The following is a 23,713-nucleotide window of genomic DNA, read 5'->3' as shown; positions in this document are numbered from 1 at the left end:
TTATCATACTAGTACAAGTACTACAGACATAATAATGGAATATCACTTTCAAGACATTTTTTAAAAGTACAAGTTTAGACATACAAATTGAAATTTTTGGCAATAAATTTACACACAATCAAAGTACTCATCTACGTCATAGAAAGTTTTGCTTAAAAGGTAATTTTTAAGTTCAGTCTTAAATTTTACTTCATCTATTATTGCCTTCATGTACACTGGCAGAGCATTGTAGAGTTTTATTCCAAAATAACTTACATGCTTTTGGGTTTGTGTTGTCCTTACCCTTTCTACATACAAATTCTTACGAGTTCTAGTATTATAATTATGGCAGTCCTCATTTGTACGTAGATTTTTCATATGTGCTCTTGTACACAGAATGCTTTTAAAAATATACAGTGATGGTATTGTGAGTATTTGCAGTTCTTTGAAAAGGGGCCTACAATGAGTTCTTGGAGAGTTATGTGTTATGATTCGTACAGCTCTTTTCTGAAATTTGAAGATATCTGTTAAGCTTGATTTAGTTTTACCCCAGAACACTATGCCATAAGACACGATGGATTGAAAGTAAGCAAAATACACTAGTCTAGTACAGTCTGTGCTGCATACTCTAGATAATATCCTCAATGCAAAACATGCCGAATTGAGCCTATGGGATAAGTACTTGAGATGGTCTTTCCAGCTTAAGTTTGATCAATGTGCATGCCCAAAAACTTTGGGGATTGTACACTCTCTATCTTCTTATCCATTAGTTTTAACTGGAGGTCCATATCTTGAGTTGCTTTGCCATAATGTATATAATTTGTTTTACTTAGATTAAGTGTTAACTCATTAGCATTAAACCAATGTTGAATATATTTCAGGACTATATCAGTTGTGGTGGTTAATGATTTTTTATCATCACTTATAATTATGCTAGTGTCATCTGCGAACAACATTATTTTGGTAGAAATATTAGGATTTTTTATGTCATTTATATAAAGCAAGAATAATAAAGGACCGAGAACACTGCCCTGTGGGACACCTATTTCCAATTTCTTTGCATCTGAGACCCACTTGATTTTCTGATTTTTATGCTCTGCGATGATTTGTACCACCTGAGTTCTATCTTGAAGGTAAGATTCAAACCACTGCTTCACAACTACCCTTACACCTATTGCCTCCAACTAGTTTAACAGAATTTTGTGATTTACTGTATCAAAAGCTTAAGATAAATCTAAGTTAATTCCCACTACACATTTTTTAGTGTCGAGACTCCTGACAATCTCTTTGGTATAGGCATGGATAGCTGATTCTGTGCTGTGGCCTGAGTGAAAGCCATATTGATTGCAGTTTAGAAGTTTGTGAGCATCTAAGTAATTTATGAGTCTGGTTTTCATTAATTTCTCTAGAATTTTTGAAAATGATTGGAGAAGGGATATTGGTCTATAATTTTCTACCTTGTATGGATCTCCTTTTTTAAACAGAGGTCTAACCTTAGAGATTTTCAACCTCTCAGGAAACACACCTTCGCTGAAAGACAAATTGGCAATATGTACCAGGGGCTTTATAATTTGTTGGGCAACTTTTTTTATTATTGACACAGGCTCTTCATCCACACCTGCAGACATTTTTGATTTTAGACTCTTTATCACCTTTAATATTTCATTATCATTTGTGGGAATTAACAACATACTACTGTCTACTTTTAGGGCTGTTAATTTCTCATGTTTAGTAAAGTTTTTACTTAATGACTGGTACACTTAAAAAGTAATTATTAATGTAATTTGCCAGAGTTTCATCTTTTAATTCAATATTTTCACTATTTTTGAGCACTATTTCCTGATCCTTGAGGCCCTTACCTCTTTCCCTTTTCACAATTCCCCAAATAGTTTTTGATTTATTGCCTGATTTTCTTATTAATTTATCATTACTTAGTAATTTTGCTTTTGTAATTACTTTTCTATATTTTTTTGTAATTTGTTACATATTCTTTAAACTTGGGGTCAGTCCAACTTTTCAGTCTATAGTTAAGCATTTTCATGGTCCTGGAGGAATTTCTAATACCTGTTGTGATCCAGGAGTTAGCATGTGTATGCCCATATGTGTTTGTTTTGACAAGTTTCTTAGGAAAACACATTTCAAAATTCAACATAAACAGGGAAGAAAAAACATTATATGCAGTGTTTGTGCTAGTTTGTAACAGTACTTCTGCCCATGATTGGTTAGTCAGTGCATTTATGAAGTGACTGCAACTATTTGTGGAGAAGGTTCTTTTGTACATTTGGTATGAACTATTTTTGGTCACAGGGGCTATGGGAAATTTAAGGATAAGTGCATTGTGATCAGATATTCCTAGGTCAACATTTATTACATCTATATCTATGGCATCTATATTTGTGAAGATATCATCTATGAGACTTTTTGAAGAGTTTGTTATTCTTGTAGGGTTCGTTATATGTGGATACAAATTGAAGCTTTGTAAAACATTCAGGAACTAATCTTTGGATGCACCTTCAGTCAATAAGTTGACATTAAAATCTCCGCTTATAATTATTGTTGATTTTTTATGATGTAATACTTTGAGCAATGCCTCTAACTTATTTCTACAAATTTCCGGATCACCACATGGTGATCTGTACACTGACATTATTATTAATTTACTCTTTTGCATATTCAACTGTATTGCTGCAGCCTCAAAATGTTTTTCTTCATTCATGGATTCAGTTACAGTCATATTTTTAACCTTTACTCCAGGTTTTACATAAATGCAAACACCGCCATGTCTTGTTTCCTTCCTGCAAAAATGGCTTACTAATTTGTATGGGGAAATGCAAATATTTTCTAGTTCATAACTCATGCACCAATTTTCTTGAATGCAAATACAATCTATACTAGCTTCACTGGCTGCAATCTCAAGTTCTAATATTTTATTTTTAATGCATTGTATGTTAAGGCTCATTATTTTGAAATTATTGAAATTAGATTGAGAGGAGTTTGTACTCACGTTTCCCAATGTTACCGGCTGTTCCTTGCCGAGGCTGGGTACCAAAAATCCTTAAGAATTACACGTTTCCTGCTCCTTGTATTTCTTACCCCTGGACGTGCCACCATACTTCTTGTATCTGTAGTTGTAGCTGCTGTTTCAGTGGATGCTGGAGGTGTTTCTGAAGCTGATGATTCAGTGGATGTTGGAGATGCTGCCAGTTTTGATGCTGAGTCTGGTTTTGTAAGTGATGTTCCAACTGATACTGGAAGTGATGTTCCAATTGATACTGGAACTTTTGCTGAAACGGTATTTTCGTTTAAATCTTGAACTACAGTTGGCACTGACGTTACTGTGGACGTTGAAGCTGCGTATGAAGCTGATAAATGAAGCTCCGATGGTGTTGATTTTTCTTCTGTTGATGATATCTGAGTGGCATTTTGTACCACTGTTCTTGCCTCTGTTCTTCTGATTGATGGACTAGTCACGGATTCTGGACTTGATTTTGAACCTGCTGGGGAGTGTGGTACATCTGCTGCTGATGATAATGGTTCAGCTGTTTTTGATGATTTCGACACTACTGATAATTTGGCTGACGTGGCTGCTGTACTGGACGACACTTCAGATTTTTTTACTTCTTCTAACGTCAAAGAATCTTCTGTTGCTACCAATGATTGTGGGACATCAGCTCTTCCTATTTCCGCTAATGTTGATACTTTAATAAGGCCGTTTTCAGGCAGGGTAATAGTGTTTCGTTCTACTTTAGAGTCTTTAATGGCATTCGATATTTCAGCACTCATGGCTTCTTTCCCTTTCATGTTTCTGTGAAGTCCATGCTCTGTAAAATGCTCTCTGCAATCACTATTTATCCCAAGATATGTAGCATTAGGATAACCTCGACATATCTTAGCGAAAAGTCTGTAGGCGGTAATAATCTCAGTATTCACGCAAGAGTTTTCCAAGAGATCATACCTATGAGGGATACTGACAACAAAAAATTTCACTTCAGGCATTTTACAAATTACTTGCTTTAAAACTGTTGTAGCACGTCTAGTTTCATTGTGGTATACATCGTTGGCGCCTCCAATTATCACACATGTGCTGTCATTCGTCATAGATTGATTACAGCTATGTAAAACTTCACATAGTGGTGCTCCTGGTTTGATTACGCGTTACCTTGAATCCTGTTTTCTTAGAAATCATAATTTCGGCTACACCTCTTCCATGGCTGTCTGCTAGAATAAGGATTTCATGTATATTTTCCAACGTGGGTTTTTTGTTTTGTTTCCAAATAGCAGGCCGATTTGTTTTGCTTTGTGAGCGCAATTTAGCGTTGATCACTGAACTATCCGTGTGGATGATGGTACAATTTGATTGTTCTTTCTCCTCTGTGCTATTTTCAAGCACACTAAACCTATTACTTAGTTTTAAAGTAAGTTCCGCTGTTTTTGTTTTTGGTCGTGTGCTGCTTATTTGACTAGTATTTGAGAACTCTTGTAGGCTAGATTTTGAGGAATTTCTCACACTTATTACCAAGTTTTCAAGCGTTTTTGCGTATTTTATAATATAATCGAGTTCTTTCCTAAGTTCGTTCTCTACATTCACTTGCAAACCTGCCCTGTGCATTTCACTGCCTTTGTCCCGCCCGTTGCATTCTATACCGCAGTCGCACTTATTTAGAACTTCCGATCGTGAGAAACAATGGGTATGGCACCACTTATGATTGAACGCGCAGATTCTTAATCCATTTAACACAATTTTGTGGCATATGGTACACTTCACTGACGAAATACGATCACAAATTACCGAGCGATTTGAAACTACGTGTATACTCGCCGCCATCTTGGACTTAAACTCGTTGGGTTGGGGTTGGGTTGGGTTGGGTTTGGGTTGGGTTGGGTTGAGTTGGGGTTGGGGTTGGGGTTGGGGTTGGGTTGGGTTGGGTTGGGTTTGGGTTTGGGTTTGGGTTTGGGTTGGGTTGGGTTGGGTTGGGTTGGGTTGGGGTTGGGTTGGGTTGGGTTGGGTTAGATTCCTCTATAAAGAATTTGCGTTAGTATTTTGCAAGCATGACTTCTTAAACTGATAGCTCAGCAATTATCACACTTTCTTTTGAATTGGAATTAATAGATTCTTCTTGCAATCTAGGAGTATTTTACCTTTCACATACATCCTTGCACACCAGATGGAAGAGTTTTGTCATGGCTGGCTCTCCAAAGGCTATGGGAATATTGTCTATCCCATGGCCTTCTTTTGACTTAGATCATGCAGAGCTCTGTTAAATTCTTCTCGCAGTATTATATCTCCCCTCTCTTCTTCATCTACGTCCACTTCTCTTTCTATAAAATTGCTTTCAAGTTCATCTCCCCTGTACAGATCCTCCATACACTCTTTCCACCTTTCAGCTTTCCCTTCTTTGCATAGGACTGGTTTTACATCTCAGCTTTTAATACACATACCGTTGCTTCTCTTTTACCCAAAGGCCTCTTTAATTTTTCTGTATGGGGTATCTTTTTCCCCCTTAGTGAAATATGCTTCAAAAAATTCCTGCCCCGAGATACAGGGCTACAGAGATGACACTGTGAACACTATTTCGAAGATGCGAATTTTGGAACAAATCTAGATATTTTGTTGGGATTTTTTTATTTGAAAGATAATTGCTTTATGATTACAAAGAAATAATCCGTTTGGACTTATCGTCAAAGCTCTTTTACCATAGTGTTCTGAACTTTTTTTATAATTTATGGAAAACAATTTTTTTCAAAAATGCCAATCAATAAAATTTTTATTTTTTTCCTGGTGATTAGTACCACATAGTTCTACATTCGGATTGAAAAGGAGAGCTTCCACTTTTAAGTTGGACAGGGTTTATTTTAAAAAATCTATTTTTTTAACTTTCAAGGTTAATGTATGTCTTTATTGAAGTTGTTTCTTACTAATTTCTTTGTTATAATGTTTATTAGTATTGTCTTTGTTGCAGTTATTTCTTTTCACTTTCATTGCTACAGATATTTCTTACACTTTGTTGTAGTTTCTTGTCAGTTTCTTTGTCGTGGTTGTTCACTTGCAGGTTTCCGTATTGTAGTCTTTCAATGCTAATTTGTTTACTGAAGAGGCTTCCAAGATACCTGAGACCCTCTAGTGAGTTCTGTGTTTTTGTGAGGAAGTAGCAAGTAGCCAGTTGACGCAGTTGCAGTGTGTTATGTGAAAAGGATTGTTTGCAATGTCTTCTGACTGGGGCCACAGGAGAGTGAAGTGTGCTGACTATTTGCAAATCCATAAAAGAGTGACATATAAGACAAACAAAAAAACGGGCTTTGTTCAGGTTGGGAATAAGAGGTCTCATCTGAAGACTCAGCTTCAAAGTGACAACTTTTTATGTTCTACATGTTTTGACAGAATAACAACAATGATAGTATCTGAACAAGGTGAAACCTCCCATGGTGCAGGTGATGCAGATTTTACATCAACGGAGGAAGAAATAAATACCCTGAATCAGTCAATTACAGAGGTCCTGTTAAGAAACCATGGTCAGTGAAGTAAAGTCAGAAGCTCTATGCATCAAGAAAGCGCAGAGAATTACTGAAGCTATGATGGATACACTACAGCAAAACTAACCACACTCTTCAAAGTAAAATTCCATCTTCAGAAGAAAATGAGCCAAAGCACTCTTGCATCTCTTGCCAGGATTTTTTCACGAATATCAATTCAGCTGTTGAATATTGTGCATCCTACGGTGAAAAGGTGCAAGTTTTAACTATTATTCCAGAGACATTTTCAAAGAAAACAATTGTGAACCACATTCCATCAGTATCAAAGTACATGGTAGACAAATCAAGAAATGCGAGGTCTGTAAAAGGAGTCTTATCACGAGCAGATCCCTATTATCATCACCCTGTAGAAGCAGCTCAAGTTCAAATAGTGCAGTCATTTTATCTGGAAGCTAAATGGGATTTCCAAAGTGCCAACAAGAAAGACACTATAACTGTAACAGTTGAAGGTCCAAAAAGTTGTGAAAATGAAGAGGTATATGACTTGCAGTATTAAAGAAACTTTTGCAGTTTATAAGAGCAACTATACAACTTCACATATTGGAAGATCAAAATTTTATGCACTACGACCTAAGTGGGTAGTTTCACACCCACCTAGAGATGTCTGTTTATGTGTGTACTGCATGAATTTTGAACTTTGTGCGGTAACTTTGAAGAACTTATTGGAGCACGTGACATATGACACCCTGGTTGGGCGTGTGGACTGTGATGTAAAGTGAGAGACTTGTTTGTTTCAAGAATGTGGTGACTGCCCTGGAAAGGGAGGACTGTCTTTACAGACACTTGGCCTGGTAGATGTAGCAGATAACTCTGTAGAAATTACACATGCAGCATGGGGGAAAATAAACTAATTGAGACAACTGTTGACTTTGACAGTTTTGTTGATGAACTTGGTAAACAGTCAGTGTAAGCAGTAACACACTAGCATCTGAAGAAATTGCAACAACACACTTCAGAAGTGAAAGGGTGTGTACACGCTGAAGAACTATGTTTAGTTCTTCACTGTGATTTTGCTGAGAACTGGTCTGTAATTCTCCCACAAGAAGTACAAGGTTATATCATTGGAGTAATGACCAGGTTACACTGTTTACAGGAGTGACATATTTTCAAAACAAAACCACAAGTGTTATAGCTATAAGTGATGACAGGCAACATGACTCAGCAGATGCTTTGCTAGCAATGTGCAAAATTCTTCAGCTGCACACAGGGGCAGAAAAGATCATCATTATTTGTGATGGTGCTCCTAGTCATTTTAAAACTCATTACTGGTTGTTTGAATTGAGTAAGCTGCTTGTGCCAACTGACTGGGTATACAGTGCTACTGGTCACGGGAAGGGGTCTTGTGTTGTAGGAGGCCTGCTGTAGCACCATGCTACAAAACAATTTTTCCAGACCACATACAGCTGCGATTCAGAATGCTGAGGATTTTACAAGAGTCGTGAAATCTAACACATCCACAGCCCTCATTCTTTTGTCCAAAGATGAAATCGAAGAATTCTGTGAGCAGGAAAAAGAAGAATGGTCCAACCAAACTACTCCTGTGAAAGGAACAAAGAAGACAAATTATTGGACTCAAAGTGATGGGCGCTTTAAAGAGAAAGAAAGAAGAAATCTTGTTTGTTCGGCCAACACCTCAGAAGCAGCAGGATAATATTGAGATTCACAACCTGAGAAGGTGGATGTTCATGGCATTTGTGTATGACTGTGACTGGTGGATTGCAGAGACTATAGACACCAGTTCATGAGTTAAACGAAATTGTAGTGAACTTTATGTTATCACATGGACCAGCTGCTGGTTATAGGTTATCAGCTTAAGGACAGCAATAACACCATCAGTGATGACTTCCTGTTCACAATGTTTTGAAGACTGTAAGTGCTCCAGTTCCTATTGGTTCAACAGGAAGGCATCACTCTATATCAAAGGAAGATACTAAAGCAGTGGAACACATTTTTAGTTCACTGACTGACTAATTTCAGTACAAAACAGAGTACACAGAAGTTGCATAAATTGAAACCTTTAAGTCTTTGGACCTTTCACATATATTTTGGAACCATTTAAAATGCTCGAAAAACGTCTCTCTTACTCATCTTTAAAAACTAAAATTATGTTAAATAAGGCTAGGTTTCGATTTTTATGAGCCGATTATGTGATAATGTGGCAATAAAATAGGTTATATGTATGCCAAAAATTTCAATTGTTTATAAAACCTGTTCAACCTAAAAGTGGAAGCTCTCCTTTTCAAGGAAAGTAAACTATATGGTACTAATCAACAGAAAAAAATAAAACATTTATGGATTAGCATTTTTTTTAAAAAATCCATAAATTATAAAAAAAGTTCAGAACACTATAGTAAAAGAACTTTGACACATATCTACAAATGGAGGGTTTCTTTGTAATCATAAAGCAACTGTCTTTCAAATATTAAAAAAAAAAAAAAACAATATACCTGGTACTGTTTCAGGTATACAGCATTTTAAATTTTTTCCAAAATTTGCATCTTCCACATGGTTTGCACAGTGTCATCTTTGGAGGGCTGTATCTCAGAGCACAATTTTTTTTTTTTTTTTTTTTGAGATAACAAAAAAATGTGTGTTTCTTACTTAGTCCTTCATTTTAACATATGCTAAATTCAATAACATCCGAGACTGTAAAGGTAAGATTTTTTTTCCTAGCCTTCCTGAACTGATATGGACTACGCCTATAGCAATCACTTTCTATGCAATACAAGACATGGAGAGAAAGTTCTCTTTGCTTATGACAGCAACAGCATATTCACGCACAGAACACAAGAACCCCTTTTAGAAAAGCCAAATGAAACCCTGAAGGATGTTTCATTTAATTTTTTTCTCCCCAATCTAATGCTCACCTCACAATGATGTAGCAATTGTATGTAAATTGAAGGGGATCACTCATTCTTATAAAAGATATAGCAATTGTCACGGGTAGCTCGATATATAACTGCACAGGATACAGGTGGTTAGCCACACCCTTGTCGAAGGAACCATCCTGACGTTTTCCTGCAACGATTTAGGAAAACCACGGAAAATCCAAACCAGAATGGCCGGGCAAAGTGAATTCCATCCTCTCAAATATGAGATCAGTGTCTTAACAGCTGCACCACCTCATTCAGCTGGTCACTCAGTAGGCGCCTACTATACAAAGTACTCTGATAAAGCTTATAATACAAAACAGTTTTTCTCTTCATTGCCATACACACTAAGCATTTCCACTGATGACTTCTGGCCCTAAGGATGCAGATATGCCATTTGCACTAGCTCCAGTCTGTTCTGAAAACTGACTTCACCTGAAAAATTAAGTCAGCATCCTTCCATGATAAGTGAGATGCTGAACACAGGAGAATGACATGCAATTTAGATATTGATAAATGATGTTCTTGCAAAAGCAGTGAACCATGATAAATGTATTGAAATGGGACAGGGTGATGTACTTGTCCCCCCCTTTCATTATTAATCGCCACTCTGAGCCCTCGAAGTAGTACATACCATTTATTTATTCCAATAGAAAATGCTGTTTTGGGTTTTTATTTGTTTCTCCTTGGTAAATGTAAGTCCAAAATGGCTCTTTTTTAATAGCTATGTATAGAACTATTAGCAATTTATTTAGTAATGTTTTCCTCGATATAGACTTCAGATCGTTTAGAGGCACTCACTCGGTATGGCTCTTTACAATAAACCCGACTACTTCTAGTTACTACTCCTATGGCGCTTTTCAGCAGTTCGAAAATCGTGTCCACGTTTCGTGCCTTCGGCCCCAGAAAAGTATGCCACAGTTACGAATCGGGTTTATGTCGGAAGAATATGTCACCACGAGGCATCAGTTGTTACATACTGATGATAAAAACTCTTAAAAAGATAACCGGGGTTGCCACAAGTTTTCCCAAGTGAAATTCCCTGATATTTCACTGATTTCCAGAGAAGTTTTAGCATTTTTCCTTAACAAATTTTGAGATCTCAATGGTCAGTAAAGACATAAGTTGACAAAAAAATTTAAGGACTTCTGTATTTCTCCCATGTGTGAGCAAAAATCTTCAGCAGTAACATCAACATCTTCTGTAATGAAATGTTTTTAGATGGAGAAAGCAAGCCCAACGGTATATGTGTTCTATGAAGGCCACTGTTGTTATTTTATTTCAATAAAACATAACACATTTGGTGACAAAAATACACATTTCCTTGGAGTCACAAAACAGATTTAAAATACCTTCACTGATTCCAGAAATAACCTCATAAAAAAGTAGGCACCTTGGGAAGAAGTGTATAAGGCACAGAAGGCTTATGTAACCAACAGTATATGTGACTGCCAATAAAATGTTAGTCCTATTATATTCGTTATTGTCAGTTATTACCCATTGTGTTATATCTATTATTTTACAGGTGTCGTGTAATTTTTCTTTAGAGAAATATATGAATACATAACGTACAAACTACCAGGGACTGCCACAATTTTTTTCTTCTTATTATCCATACTCTGTAATATAAAAATTACTTTCAGAGTGCCAAAATGTACTAGAATAAATAAAATGTCCATAAAACACCACACTGTACAATGTACTTGTGGTGAGACAGTCACAATTCCTGAAATCCATTGCCTGTGGCCTCTGGCCTGCCGAGAAGCACTGCTGTCCCGGGTCCTCAGATAAATTACGAAAATCTGCCACATTATGCCGTATAAAAACAGGCCCAGCCTGTGGGCAGATTAGTGAGACCAGATCTGACAAGCACAGCTTTCATATTAGTGGGAAATTATGGGCTTCAGATCGGCAGGCCAGATCCGTTAGCGATACCTGCAGAAATGGCCTGCGGTTTTGGTCCGTCACGGAAGTCCACTCGTGTGGTCAGCTGTTCGTGTATCGGACACCGTGTTGATGAAATGAGACTGCAGTGATCGATCCTTGCAACAGACAGCATGCACAAATACTCCAAGAATCAGTACTAATGGTGATAGGTAGCAACTCACCATAAAGAGTATCACTGAGCCACAGACAGGCACACAGAAAAGACAATCACACTCTCACAATTAAATTTTCAGCCACTGTCAGAAAACGAAATGACACACACGGATTCACACAATCACTCAGACACAACTCGTGCACGTGTGACCACCGTCTACGGCCCGTGTCGACAATCTCTGAGAATCGGACCCAAACAAACTACACCTCGTGCGTCCCTGCCTGTTGTCGGCAGCTGCTAGACTAGTGGCAAGAAGTGGTGGCGGCACTGACTGCGAGCTAAGGGGAGTGGTAGGAAGGGGAGAAGCAGTAAAAATGAGAAAGTTGGGAAGTGGCAGACGTACTGAGTGAGCTCTGCCCAGCCAGTAACAATGCATGACATCTCAGTAAACAATCCACTTCATATACTGAGACAAAAAGATTTTTCCACTGGTATTTTTTTCCAGATTTACCTGATAAGTTTGAAATTCCCTGATTTCCAGAACTTATGGCAAGCTTGGTAGCATGCTGATGGATGCCAGTATCTCCAAGTGTTCATTCCCTGTTAACTGACAATCCCTGAAAAGTTTATTATGAAGTCTATCGATTTATCATCTATGCATAATGTGACCAAATTGTTTCTACTCCTTATGCTGAAGTGCATACTTCGTGTGCGATGCTAATTTATTATGTACTGCCCAATTATAAACATCCTTGAGGATTTCATTTGCTTTAGCAAATACAAGCTGTGGTGTTTTATCAGCAATTATGATGTCACTGTTATAATCGACGAGAACTTTTTCTTCGTGTCTCGTACTATCTGGAAGAACACTGATACGTACTAAACACGGAACTGGATCCGGTACACTATCCTAAGGGATACCTATGTTTATATGTTTCTTGTCTAAAAACTGTTTTACAAAAAATTTATGTGTAAACTATCTCTAGCGCTTGCACCCTTTTTTCGAGGTAAGAGTGATACAACCATTTGCTTTTCCTTTTACACCTACTGCTTCTAGCTTTTTATAGTATTTTGTAGCCAACATTGTCAAAAACCATGGACAAGTCTGCTTATTTGCCTATAAACCGCTATTAGATAAAAACTGTAATTATTCATGTAAATCATTAAACTATCTTTCATGATAGATTCAATAACTTATGAGGGTGCAGATAGCAGTAGAACTGACCTGTAGTTTTCAATACTTTACACCTTATCTTTCTTTAGTGCACAACTTTGTGCATGCTTTAGGTATTCTGGAAAAATACCTGAATTGAAGGACTCATTTATTCCATTTGTTAATGGGGCATGTGTGCTGTATATGCACCCCTTCAGAACAGAGACTGGGACAATATCCATATCTGCTGGCTTCTAATCTTTTACAACTGGGCAGTACAGGCATGTATGGTGTCTAAGCAACATAGACATAGACCACATAGACTGGAACATGTATCTATACCTACTCACTTCTTATCTTTTACAATTACGCAATATGTAATAAATTAACACTGACCATAAAGAAAACAGTGTGCACACCTGCATAAAAAGGGAAAACAAGCATTTTGCATTAAGCTGATGATACATCTAAGGATTCTGTAACCAACACAAATTTTTTTGGAATGAATATTGATTGTCAATTAACGTGGAATGAATACACAAATATACTGACAAAAGAATGTCATCGGCATGTTATGTTCTCAGGATTCTACTATCAGTGTGCAACAGCCAATGTCCTGTGGTGACATACTATTCCTACATACACTCAGTTCTTACCTATGATATTCTGAACACCATTTCTAAATTTCAGAAAAGGGTCGTAAGAATAATACCTAAGAGGAAGTTAAGGCTCAATGTAAAGAATTATTATAAAAACTGGCTATACTTACCGTACCGAGTGAGTATGCCTACATCCAATAATCTGTTGCGCAAATTGGGCAGAACATCTGGTCTACTAAGTATCCACTAACCCTTACTAATATTATAAAAACAAAAGTATGTGTTGCCTGTTAGCTTTTCACAACCAAACCACTGTAGCTATTTTACATCAGTGAACATATATCATGTTAAAAAAATATTAAATCTGTACCAAAATGTAAGCTATACACCATATAATGTGTTGCTACTTCAATAGTACAATGCATAGATGTGTGCTCCTGCCCATGGCCCTCCACACACACTGCTTGGCAGCAATGCAGCCATCTCGTGCATTGCAGAAGTTGGGAGGAGGGGCAGTGTATATTACAAGCTATGGTTACTCAAACAGGCAGACAGGTGAGGGTTGCTAATGTTACTGCATGTAAAATAGCCTACTTACTCATCACCCGTCATGACAGGACAACTGATCTGCCAGAGCATCTGCAGGTAACAGCTAGTAGTTCCATACATAATCATGAAACAAGAGCCAATTCAGACTTACATTTACAAATGGAAAAACAAACATAAACCTCAAAACAGCATTTTCTATCAGAAAATAAAACTGTATAATACATCCTATCCAAGAAAATGAGAGAGATTACTAAAATATATCTGTTTAAAAAGACAGCAATAACATTCTTCATAAGTAATGTACACAGTTATGGATCATTTACATGAGTCTGAACAGTGGTTAATAATGGAAAGGGATAACTATAGCACCCTGTCACATCACAATATGTGGTCATAATGAAATTCTTTTAAAAGAAAAAGATCTACAGTGTGTGCCTTGTAATTTTCCTGAGCTCAACATCACACTAGGGCGGGGGGTGGGGGCAAGCTCACACAGTTTTTATGACAATGGCAGACATGCATGTGACTTGTAAAGGTCCAGAGTCAGTTTTCTAAACAGACTGGAGTTAGTGACAATGTTTTATAAGTATCTGGAGCAAACTGCACAATAGGGGCCAACTGAATGAGGCAGTGTGCTTATTCAGTTACTAACTTCAAACTCAGTAGGATGGAGTTTGTTCTATCTGGCCATCCTAATTAACGTTTTTCATGATTTTCCTAAATCATTTCAGGCTAATGCCAAGAAGGATAATGTCGTGGTTGACCACTGATAAAAGTAATCTTACATATTCTATATATCTGTATATCTGGAGCTATTTATTTTTATCGTATTGTGAGGGCAAATCCTATATCATTGTGGGATGACCCCTGTAAACAAAGAAAAACAGCCGAACGAAATGACATGTCATTAAGGCACTGATGGGATCCACATAAAAGGATACGCAAGTATGTCGGATAAATAAATAATGATCGCTGTCCAGTATTTAATAGATACCGTATGATATTTACTGTTAGATAATTAGATGCAATTCTCAGTGAAATAATTATTACTAGAAAGCTGGCAAACGAATAATCACTGTTTTTTTCAGTATTCTGGATTGATTGCTTCACACCGAAGTATGCGATCACTAATCTACTTCTTTAAATAGGCTTTTTTAGGTTTGTTATATATTCACAGACTGATAGCAAAACTAACAATTGTAAACGTATTTCACTATTATTTGTAAGCGTTTCCTACCTGAACTTCAAGATTTACTAGTAATTAAACTCAAACATAATCAAGGACTCTACTTGCAGTTACGATATTAAAACAATCAGCTTTCACTGTTTACGAGCAACCACGGAATTGCTACAAATACTTTCATATATACTGAACTCAGTCGTTGAGTTTTACTGTCAGCTTCTGAACTAAAATTATCTTTTTCATATGTCGCCGTCACTGTGAATGATAAACAATGTTGTTCTAAAGGGTATATCCAATTACGAGGGCAGTTCTACAACATACGATGTACAGGAATCTATACGACAAATAACACAATCATAAAACATTGAACACTTAATATTTCATCTCAACAAACCACCAAAAGCATTAATGACAAACACAAAATAACAACAATGTTTCGGAAACAGCAAATCATTATTTTAGAACGAACAACTTTTCGGCATCGTATCAATGCTACATAGTAGCTAAACACGAATATTAAAATTTATACATTTTTATACCTTGTGAGATTTATTTGCTACTAAATATCCACATAGAAAAATGTGTGACAAGCTACAATATATGCTCAATATCAATTCCAATTTGGCGCTCATTTGAAAAGTAGTCGCAGGGTTGCCAACTATCATACAATGAAAATACTAAAACATTCTCACAAAACGGCCAAAAATGGCTAAAATATAATTTATATGTTTCTTCTTCTTCTTTCGTTTCACCCTCTTTGGGGTACGCTGGATCAATGATTTCTTTGCGCGTTGTTCTTTCTTAGGGTCCAGTATTTCTTCATTCTATCTGATCTTCTTTTCCTCTCTTCTTCCGAGATGAAGGCTTTCGACTTTTGTGTGGATTTGTTTTGGAACCTTATGTTTTCATCTTTAGAAATTAATTTGGCTGTTCGATCGATAAGTGAATTTTCTGAAATCTTTAATTCTACTAGGTCTTTCTCAGTTTCTTTAAACCAGTTGGGTTTCGTTTGGCGGTTACGGAAAAAGTCAAAGATTTGTTTGGTTAATCTCTTGGAATTCATTCTGAGAGAATGCCCATAAAAATTTATCCTCCTTTTCGCATAGTATTTGAAAGTTTTTCAGTTTTCTTGTAGAGAGTTTCATTTTTGATGACTGTAATCTGTCTTGAAATTTTGGTCCTATAATTTTTGTTAAAATTTTTCTTTCCTTTAGCTCAAGTTTCTCCATTTGGCCTTTGAAATTCATGTTTAGTGTTTCGGAAAAGATATTAAATTCAGATGAATTCACAAAAGCAACAGAAACCATTCAGACACCAAAGCTGGGAGGATATCAAGGAAAACCTCATTACTACAGCTGAACGGATAGCACCTAACACAAAAAGTAAAAAAACATGCCTGGTGGTCGTTGGAATGTGATACCCTCGTTGAAACAAGAAACAGGCATGGCAAAACTGGCAATCACAGAAAGTAGACTGAATTTCATTAGAGTTAGAAAACTGGTAGATAAAAATATTAAAAGGATTAAGAAGACACATGAAAACAAAACTCTCCTCCAAACTGATGAAGAATTTACTAAAAACAACACAAGAAGCTTTTACAGAACTTTCAAACAAAGGTAATCACGATACAAAGCACCCACCCTCAAATTTCGAGATGTAAATGGGACCATCGCTCACAATAACGCAGAAAATTGCAGATTACTAGCAAGCTACTTTGAGAAACTCTTGAATTGTGAACCCATCCTTGAAAAATTTGAATCCATCCCAAATAACCGTGAGAAGCCAGATTCAGAACCACCGACTACTGAAGAACTACAGAAGGTCATTTCAGAACTTAAAAACAACAAAGCATCCAGAGAAAGCCTAATAATAACCAAACTATAGAAAAAAACTGACAAAAATGCAATTACATCCCTTCAGTGTGTTTTCGAAGAAATCTGGAAAGAAGAAGAGATCCAGACAGAATGGAGAGCAGCTCTCATCCACCCTATCCACAAGAAAGGTTTGAAGACAGACCCCAACAATTACAGAGGAATATCACTGCTGGATATAACATACAAGATTCTTTCTAAGGTCCTTTTGAACAGGGCAGAGCCGCAAATGGGCCCGCAAATCAGGGAATACCAGGGAGGTTTTAGAAAGGCTAGATCATGTTCAGAACAAATACTAAACCTCAGAAACATCATGGCATACCAAAAATCAAGGGCAAAAACATACATAATATCCTTTATTGATTTCAAAAAAGCATATTATTCGATTGATAGAGTGACCCTTACAAATACATTTTCGTACGTTAAATTTATGGGCGAACTATCGGAATCCCTTGAAATAAAAACGTAAGTGCGACAGAGAGATGGATTCTCAGCATTGCTGTTCAATTGTGGGCTTGAGAAAGAAGTCAGAGAATGGAACACAAATATTAAGAGTGGTATAAGACTGGATAAATATCTCAGAGAATGGACTAGTTGGGAGGCGGGGAAAGTAAAGCAATGGGATCCATAAAAAAATGTACTTGAATTTGACTTCCAACTAACAAAAAATACATACAACAAAAAGTCCCTCCTTTCGTGTGGGTCCAAAATTACACATTACAAGACAGTGATTAAGCTACAAGCAATGTGTTTAATACATAAAAAAATAAAAATACGAAAAAACACTCATCCAGCAAAAGTAAGTATCACTCTCCTCAAGTTCATTTCTTTTCTTGGTGCTGTAGATTTCACTGGTCACTCTCGCATATGCGGCATTTGTACCAACAAGCTTCCTATTTCTGCTGGGACTTCAGATGAAGAACAGTTAATGGTAACATTTCAATCCATATCTTACAGTCATAAAAACAGAGAGTAAATTCTTTTTAACTCTGTTTCTGAGGTTTTTTTTCTCACCAAGTTTACCTGGCTAAAAATTCTCTTGGCTCCTGCACTGGAGCATGTTAGAGTTAACACTGAAAATGAGAGTGAGACTAATTCTGTAAAATGATTTTCACCTCTGGCATCACTGTACTTACTTCTTGGCAGAATTCAGAAGTGGATGTCTGAGTTATCCATTTCATATAGCTAATGTTTCCCCTCTGGTTTTCAATATTGTCGTCATTTTGCTTAAAACTCATACCATTAACTAATACCAAACCAGTAATAGAATGTTTCACTGTTCTCAAGGTGTCTCTAATATTTAGCAATTTCATTTGGTGGATTACTTCAAAGTTATCTGAATGGGTATTTTGAAACTCCTCAACCAGCTTTTTTTGTAAAATTCATCTGTGCCATAAAGTTTTCTTTTCGTCATCGGACAGACTGGAGAGTTTTAGTTCACTTTCGACCGAGTAACAGAGATTTGGGGATGGATCAATATGATTAGCAATATTGCTTTGAATGGGATCAATTTTAGCTGTGGGATTTATTATGCTGCCTGTTATGGACCGAACTAAATTGGCCAAACTATCTAATAACTTATTGGGATCCGCAGTCTCGGATTGAAAGTTTATTGATTTTTTTAGATCGATCACATACTTTTACTTGGCTCCTGCACGGAGGATGCTGGAGGTGGAAGCTTGCATTCGGTACGTACCACACTTACTGCTAATACACACCCTGCCTCCTTCTTCCAAGAGCAGCCAGCTTACAGCTCATGGAAAATAAGAATGTGTAATAGGTTAATGAGCTGCAGAAGTGACACAAAAGTTGGTGGCGAGTCACTAGAAGGATCAGGTCAAGGTATAGCCTCTTCGCCCATTTTGGTAAATAATATAAACAATCACTAAGCACAACATTGCACTACTGATTATCACTACTACATAACAGCTAACTATTGTTACGGAGCACAACACTGTTATGTAGCTAACGTTGGCAGCACCCATGAACATTCAACAGCTACCAGAATGCAGCCAGTTTCCATCGATCACAGAATGCATTTTAATGGATGTATCCTTGTGGTACTGTATAAGAAGCAAGTATTGCGAATTTATTCACAATAAATGTGCATGTGCCTAAACTTTTTTTAAAGTTGCACTGAGAAGAACATGACAATTATTCATGAGTTTCATGCATAAGTACTTAATAGTTTCTGGGCAGAGTTTCCTCTGTAGCATGAAAAAGTTCAAACTGTTGTTAATGACAGAAGCAAAGCAGAAGAACAAAACAATTGTTTTCAAATTATTTTTTCATCTGAACATATACCTCACTGTTAACGCCATGCAACATGCTGGTGTTGTCTATTTTGAGCCCCTGAATATTTTTTGGATCAAGTTGTTTTATTCCTAAAAATGCATAATTACATTTTAGTAGCTCAACAATACCCAAAAATTGCGTTCATCTGTGTGCTGTAATATTGCCCAGCAACTGCTAATAATTTGGATACTGAGATGTCAGTCAATTCATCTATAGTAAGATTGAATTTCAGTTTGGCTGTATCTCACACTAACAGAAAGTGAAATGCGAGTTGAGTAAATTCACAGTTATGCCCATACATTACATCACATGCAGATGAGGATCACTGTTTTACTGTCACTCAAAGGAAATACCTTATTGTATAATTGTGGCAGATAATCAGTACTCATTATTTCAGAATCTGTTGCAATGTACAATGCTGATCTAACTTCGGCCTTTTTCGCACCTGTGATTTCATCAACTCTTTTAAACATGAATTTATTCTCACATTACTACTAAATGAAATAGATGCTGGAAAGTATTGCTTAGAACTTTAAAATGATGTTTTCAATGGTAATTTCCAAGAAATTTGCCCAACCAAGCTGCGGGCTCCAAATGATGGATATCGAACATGTGATTCTAAATCGATATATCCGAGTTACTAGGAAAAACCAAACGATTCATATCAGTAGTGAGTGGGATGTCTGGTATTGTAGATGTTTCTTTGGCCGACTGCCTCACGTGATAGAATCTAATTCCATGCTTATGCAATGTAGAAAATTGTTTGAATTTTTTGTCAGAAATGTGACACTCTACCCATATTTTTGCGTGACATTGGCAGAATCTACTCAGGTTGCGACAAAAAGGGAATGCTTCCCATAGCATACACATCAAATGGACTTTCTGTCACGACGACAACGTCGACGACGAGTGAGGTAAGTCGTTTCCTTTGTAATTACAACTATTTCAGTAACGCTCTGCTTTTGTCGTTGCTGCAATGACCACTATAAACGTGCTCATAATCACAGTCGCGTGATCAGTTTAGAATGGCACGTTCGATGTCTATCGTTTGGAGCCTGCGACTTCGATAGGTAAACATTCTTGGAAATTACCTTTTAAATAGTATAATTTTGCCCTTATTATGCTTTGTAAAATGCTGTAGTTGTCTCTGATACAACTGGTGGCATCCATTCCTTAATATCCAACATATCCTACCACTCCTTTCTGTAAGTTTGTATATACTGTGATTTTGGCATGATGTGATAATTAACTAATACAATTAGAAAGTTCAGTATATTCTTTCAGTACTCACTGCTCACTCACGTCATAAACGAGAAACTTTGCACAGCACTGTTGTATAATATCTTGTACCACATTTACAAGAAAGTGCCACTGTGTTACTGTAAGCTCTTAACTCTTTAGCTCTTTTTTGTGGTGTCCAGATTTCTACAGACAGGGGAACCACCAAGTTATATGTCACTGAAATAGGAGATAAGATGATATATATTGTGATGTCATTTCATGGGTATGTGAGTGAAGAGATGTCCAATGTTTAACACACGACCCATGTGTGGTATCTATCATACCATGGCATGGAGGAAACGAACATTAAGAAATACGAATACATTCATAATAAAATGAAAAGCTGTATAAAATTATTTAAAAACAGTCTTCATCATAGCCAATGTAGACTTCTGACCAGATTTGGTCTTTTAATTATGGGCCCTCATCAGAGTTTGCACCATCTGGATGATGGCGTTGGCATCACTGAGTAGTTGAAAGACCAAAGTGAACAGATGTATCCAGTGAAACTTAATACAACAAAACTTCTAGAGAGAAGTAAAATTAGTTATTCCACCATAAGTTTTTGTGTTCCTCAAAACATCATTCTATAGTAGCTCTGCTCCTTCCACAATACCACATTTGTGAGATAGGCTTAACAGTTGCATAGTATGGAGAGTTGCTGAGATGGCATGGGAGGGGGGAGAGATGAGGGAGTGGCATGGCCTCAGGCGGCACAAACTTGGAGGTGGCAAGCAGCAGCCAGGTCGGATAATCCTGTCGACATGGTCATTTCATCAGTTGATACATTGTCATGTGAACTGCATAGGTATTTACCGAGGATTTGAAGGCAATTGGACAAATGGAAGTGGTTCAAAATTGAGTTGTAAGATTTAAGGCTTTAGACTGTGTTAACCACAAAATATTACTGCAGAAATTGGACCATTATGGAGTAAGGGAAGTAGCTTACAATTGGTTCGCTCTTACTTCAAAAACAGAAAGCAGAAGGTAATTCTCCACAATATTGAGAGTGGTAGTGATGTTCAGTCCCAATGGGGCACTGTTAAGTGGGGCGTTCCCCAAGGGTCGTTGCTGAGGCCACTGCTGTTTCTTATTTATATAAATGATATGCCTTCTAGTATTACAGGTTATTCAAAAATATTTCTGTTTGCTGATGACACCAGCTTGGTAGCGAAGGTTCTTGTGTGTAATATTGAAACATTATCAAATAATGTAGTTCATGAAATAAGTTCATGGCTTGTGGAAAATAATTTGATGCTAAATCAGTTTTTACAGTTTCTAGCTCACAATTCAACAAGAACCGATATTTTGATCAGACAGAATGGGCATATTATAAGTGAGACGGAACAGTTCAAGTTCCTAGGCGTTCGGATAGATAGTAAGCTGTTGTGGAAAGCCCATGTTCAGGATCTTGTTCATAAACTAAATGTTGCTTTATTTACCATTAGAACAGTATCTGAAATAAGTGACAGTTGAACACAAAAAGTAGTCTACTTCCCATATTTTCATACGCTTATGTCATATGGTATTATTTTTTGGGGTAATTCTTCTGATTCAAAAAGGGTATTTTTGGGTCAAAAATGGGCTGTTCGAGCTATATGTGGTGTAAGTTCGAGAACCTCTTGTTGACTCCTATTCAATAGTCTGGGAATTCTGACATTGCCCTCACAGTATATATTTTCTTTAATGTCGTTTGTTGTTAGCAATATTAGCTTATTCCCAAGAGTTAGCAGCTTTCACTCAGTTAATACTAGGCAGAAATCAAATCTGCATGTGGAATGCACTCCCTTAACTCCTGTGCAGAAAGGAGTGCACTATTCTGCTGCATCCATTTTCAATAAGCTACCACAAGAACTCAAAAATCTTAGCAGTAGCCCAAACACTTTTAAGTGTAAACTGAAGAGTTTACTCATGGCTCACTCCTTCTATTCTGTCGAGAAGCTCCTGGAAGAGCTGAAAAATTAAGCAAATGCCAGTGTTACATGTTGATTTTCTTTATTTAAACTTACGAATTGTCGCCTAATACATATCCTATATTTCATTTTAACTGTTTCTACTATCGTGTTATAATTTCATGTATTGACTCGTTCCATGACCATGGAGACTTCTCCTTAATTTGGTCCCACAGAACAATAAATAAATAAAAATTAATCTAAACAATTATACCATAAACTAAGATTACTTGAGCCCTCAGTGTTACTGTCATTCCAAAGAGGAAAATAGCTTCAGTCTGTTGTCAGAGGCAACAGTTACTGATAGGGGTGTTAGTACCATGATTTTCCTATAAACAGCAGCAGTGTCTTTAGTATAGACAGATTTGTTAGTTCATTTACTAACCACCAGAGGCTTCGTTATGTCTCGTTTGTCATAGTAAAAAATTATTCTTTCATTTACTCCTCAACACTTACACTTCCAATTATGGATTACAGCAATATTATCATACAAGGCCTTTTTCAGGAAATCTCATGGTGCCTGTAACTGGTTGTGAACCCCTCTGATCGTTATATCCATGATGTTCGACTCTTTGACCATATTTCACCATCGTTTGCACAGCTATTCTGGCTGCAAGAGACAAGTGCAGAGATTACCATATTCTCTGTCTTATCTACTGTCATATCAACAAACACTGACCCTCATGTTTCTATTCGATCTCAACGCTCTTATCTGAAAACATGACAGAAACACCGATTCCCATCATAACAAAATTCTTTCTGTGCCACTCTAACCATTTTCATGAAGTCTTTCTCACGGCAGGAACCCAGCTATAGAATAACTTCCCACATTACATTAGAGAACTGAATAACATCTCCAGTTCAAAAGGCAGTTAATGACATACTCTGCTAAAACAACAGTAAGGATTATGGTTGTCCCTGTATGCACTAGTTGCCCTTATATATTCATCTTTAGAATCAGATCGTCCTCTTTTTTCCAGTATTTTTAGCTAGCTAAATCAGAAATGATCTATCTTGTATCTAAAAATAAATTCAAGATTTGGACACCAAAACAAGCGCCATGTGAAGTCTGTATGTAGCAGCGAGCTAAATATCAATCTGGAAATGGACAGTAAACTGTGTGAAGGCTTATTTATGGCAAGGCTCATCGTTTGCCATTTGGCTCCAGGAAGAGAACTTCAGAACACAGGCTTGTGTGGTCGGTTTCAGAATTCAATAACGGGATATCGGTATTTTGTACTTTTTAATGATGATTATACGAAGTTTAGTAGACTAAATTTCATCAAAGAAAAATCTGAAGTTGCAAATTAGTTATGTCAGTTCATAGCTGAAGCAAAAACTGCTGGATATATCTTCAAGGAACTTCTCAGTGACAATGGAACAGAATTTCGCAATGTCGTGGAAACTGG

This window comes from Schistocerca piceifrons, chromosome X (assembly GCF_021461385.2).
Source record: "Schistocerca piceifrons isolate TAMUIC-IGC-003096 chromosome X, iqSchPice1.1, whole genome shotgun sequence".
Classification (NCBI taxonomy): Eukaryota; Metazoa; Arthropoda; class Insecta; order Orthoptera; family Acrididae; genus Schistocerca; species Schistocerca piceifrons.
The sequence above is the reverse complement of the archived record's forward strand: the minus strand, read 5'-3'. Positions refer to the sequence as shown.